The 12,206-nt window shown below is 38.0% G+C and overlaps 1 non-coding gene across 1 annotated transcript; it reads right to left on the reverse strand.

Moving 5' to 3' along the window:
* Positions 1 to 2,416: 2,416 nt before the first annotated feature.
* Positions 2,417 to 2,522, reverse strand: LOC123900188. The gene has a single exon (XR_006805839.1). It is a non-coding gene; the product is annotated as a small nucleolar RNA R71 (small nucleolar RNA).
* Positions 2,523 to 12,206: the final 9,684 nt, after the last annotated feature.

Raw genomic sequence — 12,206 nt, forward strand, 5'->3', positions numbered from 1 at the left:
ACATTTACATTTTTGTGTTTTAAAAAAAAATAAATAAATAATAATAATAAAATAAATCATCATGAGTAGTCACATGTTCTAAGGCTAGGGCAGATAGCTGTAAGGTCAGTGAAATTTTTGGAGTTTTTTGTTTTGATACTTGACATGATAGTCTTTGCAACTTAATGCACAACTGCTTGAACACTGTCAAACTTAGTAATGTCTAGATAAATCTCTGAAATATTTATTCTTTAGACTAAGTTCTCTAATTTGAATATAATGAAGGTATGATTAGAACTAAGTGTGGGGGAAAGGCTAGAGTAACAGATAGACCGATCATTGCTATTAATTGAGAAAAAGGGAAACTGTTTAAGAGCTAAAACTAATGAATATAATAAGTTCCTGTGCCCGAAACTGGAGGAACAAGTTCCTGTGCCCGAAACTGGAGGAACAAGTGTTGTGTAGGATGCTCTACTCTGAGTAACAGGTTGGACTTATTACAAGTAAGATCCCGTCAGGTGAAAAGGTGGAGTAGTACCTAAAGCTTAAAAACAATAAATAATAATAAACTATAATAAAGCTTGAAGGTAGTTGCCCCTGAGTTGATGTTGAAAAGCTTTTGATCTCTTGAAAAGAAATAGCCCCCCCACCTAGTCTGAAATTCTGGTTAAATCCAAAATTATAGGAAAAGAATGACAACTTAGCATCTAGAATGGTAGTTTCAGAGAGGGATCTTGACATTACTTTGGTTGACAGTGGGAGACAGTACACACACACGCAAGATTATTATTGAAAGTTGATAGATAAGAATTGTGCCAATCTTTGAATTTTGACCCAAGGTTTGAAGCTTGAAACCTGGAATATGTTGACTGCTTGTGATTTGTTTTTAAATTTTTCATTTGAGTTTTGCTCGGAGTGCAAAAGTTCAAGTGTGGGGGAATTTGATCAGTGCATTTTAATGCACATTCTTCTACTATTGTACTAGTGTATTCCTATGGTTTAATTTACTATTTTCACTATTTTAAGGTGTTTTTATATTTAAGTTTATTTCTAACTCTATTTTATTTTCGCACTTAATTTATGAATAAATAGCACTTTGACACCCTTCCGGTCCGCAGGTCATAACTGGAGTTAAAAATATCGGATTGAGGCGTGGGAAGATGCGTTGGAAAGCTGAGATCAAGAGCTACGACTTTTATGTTGAGGCCAAAACCCAGTTCGGAGCGCAAGTGTGTCAAATAATTGCGTTTATGTTCCAGACGAATTTAATTCAGCACAACTTTATATTTTTCGGCCCAATTGTTTTAAGGCCCGTTCCATGTATTATTTAAACCGAAAAAAAGGCAGCTAGGGTTAATTATTCACTGTTCACGAAATATTCAAACCCTAGAGCAGCCGTCATCTTCCATGGAGAACTAAACTTCTATTGATCCATTGGTGTAAGGAACTTTGTTCTTGAATCTTGAGGTTCGGTTTTAATAGCAAATCGTTATGTTTATGCTTATCATATATCAATTTTCTTGTCTCTCTTTTGTGTATGAGTTGATGCAATTGATGCTTAATTATTTTGTTTCATGTTCATAACATTGAGACTATTCAAATTAATTAACGCTTGTTCAAATTAATCTGAATAGGAAATTGTTATATTATTTTCGCTTGCAAAATAGGGCTGCCGAATTATTGTGATGATTTTTAACTGTGTTATTGGTGACGCTTGATCATCGCCATAGTTAGTCGAACACGCTGGTGCTTAATCAACGAATTCGTTATAAAACTGATTTTCGCTTGTTAAATTAGTTCTATAATCAGCCGAAGCATAAACTGTATGAATATTCATATAAGAACCTATGATAGATGATAAACAAAGTTGCCTAAAACCAATGGATTGATTGCTTTTATATTAATTAAATTCGTAATCTCTGTTATTGCTTCCACAAACAAAAAAACCCCAAATTGCAACCTTTAAATTCATTCTAATATTGTTAAACCGATCGTGAGTCCTTGCGAAACGACCAAGGTCACTACCTTGTACTACTTATTTTAAAATTATTTTGATCACGAAACGACCGTGATCAGCGTACCCTTGGTGATTATGGGAGGAGAGACAATGACGCGTTGGCAAATCAAGGCTTTCAGCCGGCGAATCCTGTCTCATTCGACATCAAGAACACGGTCCTCTCCGCCCTAAAGGAAAATCCGTATTCAGGATCGGAAGCTCAATGCCCGAATTTACACTTGTCTCACTTCTACGAAGCCTGCGACTATACCGATCCACCGGGGGTGAGCGAATCGGACAAAAGACTTAGGTTATTCAAGCATTCTCTCACCGGCCGTGCTAAAGATTGGTTGGACACGATACCCGCCGGAACTATTGAGACTTGGAGACAGCTGGAGCGGAAGTTCTTAGATCGCTACTTCCCTATTCATAAGTTCCTAGAAAGAAGGGCTGAAATTAGCAACTTTGAACAAGCGGATGGTGAAACGTTGTATGATGCTTGGGAGAGGTTCAAAGTTTGTCTTAAAAGGTGTCCGAATCACGGTTTCGACGGCCACAATCAGATGCAAATGTTTACCCAAGGGTTGAGGGCTCAAACGCGAATGATACTTGATGCATCAGCTGGTGGTTCGTTGAAGAACCGTGATGAAACTGAAGCAAGAGAATTGGTGGAAAGCATGGCTCAAAACGAGTATAGAGCTACTAATGATAGAGGAGCCAAAAAGAAAGGCGGAGTGTTGGAATTGGATACTCAAACAGCACTATTGGCACAGCAAAAGCTCATGACTAGCCAAATGGAAGCAATGATGAAGCTGCTGTCCAATCCGCAAGTTCAATCTTCTCCAATAGGTAAAATTGACAATGTGCGCTGTGATTTTTGTTTGCAGGATCACCCAAATGGCGGATGCTTCCCGGAGGGTTCAGAGGAGGCTCGCTACCTAGCCAATTTCCGGAAGCCGTACAACAATAATAACAACGGTTCCGGGTGGGGGAACGGTATGCAAGGTCAAGGTGCACCGCAACAGCAGCAAAGGCCTCCATCAAGAATGGAAGAGACTCTAAATCAGTTCATGCTCATGACCCAAAGCAACTTTGAAGCGATGAAATCAAGTCAAGCAACCTCCAACAAGAATCATGAAGCGTCTATAAAGAATCTTGAGGTGCAAATGGGTCAGCTGTCAAGGCAGTTTTCTATGTTGCAAAACCAAGGAGGTTTCGGTGGAAACACTCATGATAATCCGAAAAATGAAACTTGCAATGGAATCACTTTGAGGAGTAGAGAGATACCGGAAAGGCCAGCTGTGGAGAAGCCCTTGAAAAAGAAGGTCAATGAGGGAGAAGTTGAAAATAAGCAAGAGGTTGAAGTTGAAAATGAGAGACGTGAGGGAGAAGTAGAAAATGAAAATCTGTCTAAGGAAGTGGAGATTAGTGAGGATGAGAAAGAAGAAGTTGAAAAACAGAGGGAGATAAAAGAAAAAGAGAGTAAGAAGGTTGAGAAAGGTAAAGGGATTGATGAATCGCCGTATGCTAGGATGCCTTTTCCTAGGAGAAAGAAAGTTAAGAATCTTGAGCGGGAGAAGGAGTTCAAGAAGTTCATGAAGGTGTTGAACAAGCTTGAGATGGCCATACCATTGGTTGAGGCATTGGAGCAAATGCCGAGTTATGCAAAGTTCTTGAAGGAGCTGCTCACAAAGAAAAGAAAACCATTAGATGATGAAATGGTAAGTATGACGGAAGAGTGCAGCGCTCTCATCCAAAGGAAGCTACCTCAGAAAAAGAAAGATCCGGGGAGCTTTACAATTCCATGTTCCATTGGAACGCTCACTGTTGAAAAGGCTTTGTGTGATTTGGGTGCGAGCATTAATCTGATGCCGTTATCAATGATGAAGAAGATACCGGGAGCGGTAGCAAAGCCGACAAAGATGAGTCTCTCTTTGGCGGATAGATCGGTTGTGCATCCGGAAGGTATTCTCCATGATGTGTTGGTTAAAGTTGCTGGGTTTGTGTTTCCCGCAGATTTTGTGGTCTTAGACATAGAAGATACTAGGGATTGGGAGCCCTTGCTCCTTGGTAGACCCTTCTTAGCAACTAGCCGTGCCCTAATCGATGTAGAGATGGGCGAGCTCATGCTAAGGACCGATGATCAGCAGGTCACATTCAATGTCTTTGATAAGATGGAGTGTGATGATGGAGACCCACAATGTTTTAAAGTCCAGGTCTATGATCATATTGTTAAACATGCCCTCAAGTTACCTTGGAATGCACACTACTTGCCACATGGTGGCACTTCTTCTCCATGACCCTTAGGGGCATGGAACGTCAAGCATCGGGACGTTAAACAAGCGCTGGTTGGGAGGCAACCCAACAGTTTCTAATGTTTTAGTTTGTTTTCTTTTGAAGTATGTAGGTAGGTGTGCAGCAGAAGCAAGGACGGAAGCAAAACAGGGCAGAACAGAGTTCTACTACGCCGGGGGCGTAGTACAATCACGCGCGGCGTGATCCTTCAACACAGAGGAAGGAGTTTTTCAGAATCTATCACGCGCGGCGTGGTGATGCATCACGCGCTGCGTGAAAACTGGAGAAATGTGGAGTCTCTGACTAAGTGATTACGCGCCGCGTGATGGTTATTACGCGCGGCGTGTCCTGTTTGAAAGAATTTCTTGACCGTTACAATTAGTATTACGCGCGGCGTAGCATGGGTCACGCGCGGCGTGGTTTCACAGGAAAGCGTGTAAAATTTGAATTTCTTCATCTTTTCAACTACTCCATCCGCCTCATCATCAATTCACACGGTCTCCCACACGAAAAACTCCATTGATAACCCAGTTTCACTCTTCAAACCTCTCCAATTTCACTTCTAATCACCTTCAATCACCCATTTCCTTCACATTCACATACCACCCATATCACCCACTCCTAATTTCACTCCAAATCCCTCATTTCATCACATTTCACCACTTTCTCAAATTAACCCATTTCAATCTATCTACTATCACCATGTTGACACGGCTAACCGGAAAGGGAAAGAAGAAGAGTGATGCTAATCCACCACAAGAGCCTCCAAAGAAACCAAGAACAAAGATGAGTGCAAGCAAGGGCCAATCTTCTCGGTCCGCTCAAGCATCTCCTCCTCGCCGGAGCAATGTTACTCGGCCACAGGTTCACGCCCACTTCATCAGTGAAGTTCATGACAAAAGGTACTCACAAATTCGAACCTTTACTATTAATCAAGAGAAGGGTTTTGGTGAGGATTTGCTGAATGGTGTAGCTGAGTTAGGGAATGAGATAAAGTCTAGGGGATGGGAGAAATTTAATAAATTGATGATTAAAGATGAAGTGAATCCTGGAAATCAGATGTGGGCTAGGGAGTTCTTTGCAAATGCCTATTTGCCGGATCAACCATTGTTTCCGGAATATACTTCGGTGGTTAGGGGTGTTAAGGTGAGTTATTCTTTTGAAACTATAAACAATCTGCTTGGTTGTGCTGCGGGAGGTGTGTGTGAACTTCTGCGTGATAGGGAGAGGATCGACAAGAGTGGTATTGAAGTTAGGGAAGAACTGAAAAGTATAGTGTGTCGACCGGGAGCAATGTGGCTAGCCCACTCACCAGCTTCTGTCCCTAGAAGGTTGAGCTTAACAAGTTTTAATCCGGTTCACCGAGCTTGGGGTGAATTTTGGTTGAAAAATGTGAGGGTTGTTGGCAACAATTCAGAGATTCAGCTTGATAATGCGCACGCGGTCCGATTGTTGGTTGAAGGGAAGTTTATTAATCTTGGGTATTGGTTACAAAAAGATCTTCATGAAATAGCCAATCATCTGAATCCTACTTTTACTTTGGGACATTGTAATCTCATCGCTGCTTTGTGTAGGGCGAATAATGTTCCCATGAATGTGCAAGAAGGTGATCTTCATCCCGTCCGTCCATTGTCTTTATCATACTTCATCAAAAAGTTTGAGAGAGGTCCTATTGTGCCCCGAGGTGAGGGGAATGCTGCAAGGGAGGAGGCTTTGAGAGAAGAAGAAGAAATTAATCGGTTCGAAGAGGGTAACCATCCGGATCAACAGGGGGATCCGGCGTATGAGTCTCACGATATACCAGCTCAGGACCCTCCTCGTTACTCTCATGATATGAATCAGCTTGCTTCAATGTTGCATCAAATGGAAATTTCTCAATATTCAGAGCTGCCGAATCTTTACTTTGATACCGCCTCTTCCATGTACACCGAGGCGATGACTTATCGGTCTACTTTCCCTCCTCCTACTTTCGGGACTTTGTATCCCGTTGATACTGATTGGGAGGCGCATCAGGCGAGGGAGCTGACATCTTTTCAGGCCAGACAAGCGTATAATTCAGGTATGAGAATTTCTGAGTTGGCCGAGATCGAGAGGCGACGCCGGGTTTAGCAGGATGAGGCTGCTGCTATGGAGAGGGAAATGCTGGATGTGGATGGGCTAAATTTGAATTTGAATAGCCCGTTCACAAACTACTTCACTGGCCAGCCGGATGACGCGGTTTGACGTTGTTGGTGATGATGTTCTACTGCTGCTGCTGCTACTCTTCTACTACTCTATCTCTATCTTTACTTAATTGTCTTTTACTTTCGTTGGTTTGTAATAATATTCTGATGTTGCTTGGATATTGGCTGGATGTTTTAATTGTGTACTCTAAATTTGAATCTTCTTTTGTTTGATTGTGGAATGGTTTTTACTTCTAGAGTTTGTTTCAATATTTTGGCATGTTCCTTCTAGTTACTTGAGTATCAATTACTTGATTTTCTCCGTGTGTGATATGTGAAACCTGCAGTGCAATAGCTTGTTGCACTCATGTGATCAAGAGGCAAAGGAAGGGAACGCACACTTTTTGACCGGTTCTTTGATTCGACCCAACCGAGAGGTATTGAGCCAAACACTCATTTTTCTTCTATGTGTGATATCCGCTCATGTATTGTCTCTCGATTTTGCTTGTCGTCTTTTTATTTGATTGGTACTTTTGTAGCACACACGAGGCATGTTCCTTGGTACCTTTGAGCCTTTCTATCCACCCTTACTTATAATTATCCTTTGCTTAACCAATTTGAGCTGAAAGAAAATGTTATTTTTTGCAAAACCTTAAGAAATTTTTGATGAAAAAAGGAATGACTTTCTTGGAGGTTAGGCACCTAATTAGTGGTTGATGCGCATTGCTCACCACTAAGTTTGGGGTTGCTCTTTGGAATTAGCAACAAATAAAGTTTGGGGTGAGGGTACTAGAGATCTTATAAAAGTTTTGATCGAATACTTTTTCACAAAACAAAAAAAAAAAAAAAAAAAAAAAAAAAAATTTCAAAAGTTGCAAGGCAAAAGAGAAGAGAAAAGAAATGAAAAAAAAAGAAGATGAATGAATGTGAAAAATCAAAAAATTGAGAAAAGAAGTGATAGCCTTGAATTCAAAGAATTGCAAAACTTTGTTTGATGTTTTGAAAAAGTTCTCTAGTCCACTATATTTCAAAAGGGGTTTGGTTTATGAAATGTTCTTTGACTAATAGGGGGATCTAACTCCAAGTTTTTCTACTACTTATCCAAAAATGTCACCATCCACCCTAGCCAAGCCACGTTATAACCCTAAAAGACCTCTAATGTGTGTGCACAAGGTGAACCGAATGAATTCTTAGACTACTTGCAAAATTATTGTTGACTTGCATTGATGTGTTGATTTGAGTGAATTACCCAAACTGAAGAGTGCATGTGAGTAGTGTGATGGAATCATAGAGCCTTGGTCGAAAAGTGTGAACTACTTGAAAATGTCTTGCGGGAACGGTTGTGCAATTGAGCATTGTTTGCAGGTGGATCATTGATCATCAGGTGAGTCTCACGTATGTATGATTCGAGTGAATTTAAGGAAAATGCCAAGGTCTTGACACGAAAGCTTGAGGTAAAAGTTGTTTCCTTGAGGACAAGGAAAGGTTTAAGTTTGGGGTTGTGATGACGAATCGTCACACCCTCTAATCCATGCCTATTTTAGCAACATTAGATGCATTTTAGTAGGTTTTTAGCAATAAATAGAAGAGAAATCTAACCATAAGCTTGATTACTTGATTTGCAAGAAAACAGGAAAAATTGCAGGAAATAGAGGATTTTCACTACGCTGGGGGCGTAGCCCATCACGCGCCGCGTGATGGAGCTCACAGGGAGCCAAGATTTTCACTCTTATCACGCGCGGCGTGATGCCTTACCACGCGCGGCGTGAAGCTTTGTTGAAGATGAAGATTGCTCTCTGACTTGATCACGCGCCGCGTGATTCTGTTATCACGCGCGGCGTAGTTGATGGATTTGCAACCACGCGCGGCGTGATAGATCTGGCGCGCGGCGTGGTTGCATTCTGTATATATAGTTTCTGCATAATTCTGTTTTCGGGTTGGAAAACTTCTGCAACTTTTCACTACATTCTGGTTTTGGAACTTGAAGATCGTGATTCAACACTCCAGCGGAGAGCTCCAAGCACATCGAGAGCATGGATTCACAAGCCATGGCGATGAAGCGAGGAAGCGAACGAAGAACGATGAGGAGCTAAACTCCTTTGGAGGTAGGATCTAGGATAGTTTAGGATGTAGTTCAGCTGAATGTAACCTGCAATTGTTGTAAGATTGTACTCTCTCTATAGTGTTCATCAAATGCAATCTGATTTTAATGCTTTATAATCCTGCATTAGTGTTATAATGATTTCGAGTTAAGTCACGTGCGAGAGTATTGATTTAATGTCTGAACTGAATTGCATTGAGCACTCGAGTGTCTCCGGTCGAGAGATTGAGGCATAGAGTGTAGCGAACGATTGACGCGCGGTAATATCATTCGTTGTAGGTAGCTTCCGCCCGAGAGATCGGGGGAGTATCGACAACGAATAGAGTGGATTTTGACAAGAGATTGCGATTCACTAATTTGTCGATCTAGTTGTGAACACTTGAGTAGTTCTTATGACATTGTAGGTTGCATGCGGTTAGCTATAGACTAGATGATTCCGATGATTCTACCTCGTTTTTCCATTATTCTCTAAGCATTCGTTTTCTACCAATTGATCACTCAATCAACCCCCATACATGTTCTGTTTTTGCATAATGTCTATGAACACGTTTCGACTAGTTTAATCACACAATCCCTGTGGATCGATATTTTTATTACTACGTGGTAATTCGTTCACTTGCGAAATAATCCATCAATTGGCATGTATTATTCGGATGTGCAACTAGCAGTCAAGCTCGACAATCAACATGTTTAGAGCAGGTTATCTTGCCTCGGCTTCAGCGGTTTAGCAGTGCATCAGATGTGATTTTTGATATCTGCTCAAATGAAAGTCAGGAAACAGCAGGAAGTTTTGCTATGTTAGTATGGGTGCTATGGAATAATAGGAACAACTGTGTCTGGAACGATATGAATGAATCCAGATCATGTGGTGGATGCAATTCGTCATTTACGCGGTGGAAGCTCTGAATTTAGTTCCATTATTCGCCTTATTAATAATATTCTGTTATGTAATCCAAACTTCAAGGTTGAGTTTGTTAAGCGGCAAGCGAACATGGTTGCTCACACCCTAGCTAGGGCGGCCATTTCTTGGTCTAGCCGCTGTACTTTTGAATCCTTACCTACTTGTATTTGTTTGTTATTGAGTAATGAAATGAGATAGTTTATTGAGCATCAAAAAAAAAAACTGAATATGGTCAAATATTTTCCATTCGATGCATCAATTACATTTAATAGTATTTTATTCATTTTTTTGAGAAACAATATTTTATTCGATCGTTTAAATCCAAATTATTCAATTGTTGAAGTCAAAACAATTAAGATTTTACTAAATTTGTACCAAAAAAAAAATTTACTATTTTTTAGTCAAAAAAAGATTTAGGGTCTGTTTGGCAAGCCAGGAAAGCTAGTTTTTAGCTTTTGTCTTATGACTTATAAGCTGAAAGACCTGTTTGGTAACAGTCTTTTCAGAAAGTGTTTATAGCTTATTTTACTGACTTATAGCTTCTTTTTCAGAAGCTATTTCAAGTAGCTTATGAGCTTATAACTTCACTTTTCATTTTTTCTTCCTCTTTTACCCTTATTATGATTTTAACTAAAATCCACATTTACCTTTTATAATTTATTATCATTATAATTTAAAATAAAATAAGTAAATACATGTTTTAACGTTGCTTCTTTTAAAATCACATGTATATAGTATATTTTAACGTTGCCTTATTATCTATTTTCAAATATGAAGGCTAAAACATTTATTTTTTTTATCAATTCATAGGTACGTACCTTACTATAATTTTTTTTTGAAACAACCTATCTTACTATAATTAACCATTACACTAAATTGTGAATATATTTTGTTGTTATTTTTTCATAAAGTATATCAACTGAAATGAAAATAATTTTTTTAAAAAAAATTCAACATATAAAAATTAGTTTAATAATATTGTAAAAAAAAATAAACTTTAAATATTAAATTTTAAGTATCTTAAATAGTATTAATTTGATAAAAAAATTTATTGAATTAAAGATGTCATTTTTTGTCATTTTATATTTATCAGTCAGGTAAACCGCTAATTTTACCAAACACTTCAATCAGCTTATCAGCTAGAAGCTATCAGACATCAACCATAAGCTATCAGCTAGCTTATTATCCATAAGCTATTTTTGCCAAACAGAGCCTTACTACTTTTGTTTTTCTTTTTTATAAGCAAATTGTTAGTATTACAATGTTATGTTAGTTTTTCTCCTTGCCAAGGCTTGAACCCTGGACCTCCAACTCATTAACCCTTAGCTCAACTAGTTTAACCCCGGACCTCCAACTCCTTAACCCTGGACCTACAATGTTATGTTTGTTTAATTTGACTAGAAATATTTTGGATTTAATTTGTTAGACTATGGTACCGTTTGACCTAACTTTTTTTCCTTTTATTTTTTCTTAGAAGTAAGAAGTTAAGCCAAACTACAATTTTTAAAGTTTGTAGTAAGAAAAAAAACAGCTTCTATTTTTTAAGAAGAATTATAATTTTTTTTTCTTGACTATCAAACATATCTTTTAACTCTATTATAATAAAAAAAAACAATTTTTAACCTTTTTTTTATAAAAAAAATGTAAGATTTACTAAACAACTTTAATTTTAGTTTTAAAGCTATTATTTTTAGCTTTATGGTTAAAATAGCTTCTACACCTAAAAAAAGCTGGGTCAAACGGTAGCTAGGTAACTAATCTTTTTGGATCATAGGGTAAGATGGATAACTAAATTGATTGAGCAAAGGGTTAAAAAATTGGAGGCCCAAAGTTCAAATCCTAACAAGGAGAAAGCCTAACATAACAACTAACAATTTACCATTGAAAATATATATATATATATATATATATATATATATATATATATATATATATATATATTGAAAGCTTGGTATCCGGCCTTAGGACCGACTAATCTATGGGGATCAATCACACCGTCCACTTGCGGGGGGGCCATTTAAAGCAAGAGTTTTTTGCTTTGTATGGATTAGTCGACCGAAATTAACACCAATGAAAATCAAACCGAAGACCTTGAGAGGAGTGTATTCCAAGGACCCAAACCAACATCACTAGACCAATCCAAGTGGGTTAATAATAATAATATTAGGATCATAAAAAAAAAAGGTCATGTTCTAAAAACAAGCTAAGTGAATAAATTTCTTCTTTCTTCGTTGAAACCAAAAATATCTTACAAAAAAAAAAATTAATTCCGCACGCAAATACTTTGTTGAAATCAAAGTATCATTTCAATTTTAACTATAACTTCGACCCGTACGATGCACGGGTCTAATTAGCCTAATATGTAAAAAAAAAAAATAAGCGTTGTAATATTGGAAGGTGTGTTAAAAAAGTTGTGTACTCCCTCCGTCTCAAAACTTTAGTCATTTTAGACTTTTGCACGGAGATTAAGAAATGATAAAAATTGATAAGTTAAGTCATTTTTACCCTTATTTTATTAAGAAAAAAAATATATTTAATTAATGTTTAAACTTTAGTAAGGGTACAAATGATAAAGTATCACTAATTGTTCATTGATTTCGTAAGAGGACTAAAGATTTAGGAAAAAACTAAAAATTAGTTCAACAATAAATTTAGAAATATGTTTATACAACATAAATTATAGTATTATTACGAGATACTTCTTTATAGACTACATTGGAAGTCTTATTCGTATCTTCACCGTCTTCGTCGATAATCAATATTTTCAATCTT

The sequence above is a fragment of the Trifolium pratense genome, linkage group LG7 (assembly GCF_020283565.1).
Source record: "Trifolium pratense cultivar HEN17-A07 linkage group LG7, ARS_RC_1.1, whole genome shotgun sequence".
NCBI classification, from domain to species: domain Eukaryota; kingdom Viridiplantae; phylum Streptophyta; class Magnoliopsida; order Fabales; family Fabaceae; genus Trifolium; species Trifolium pratense.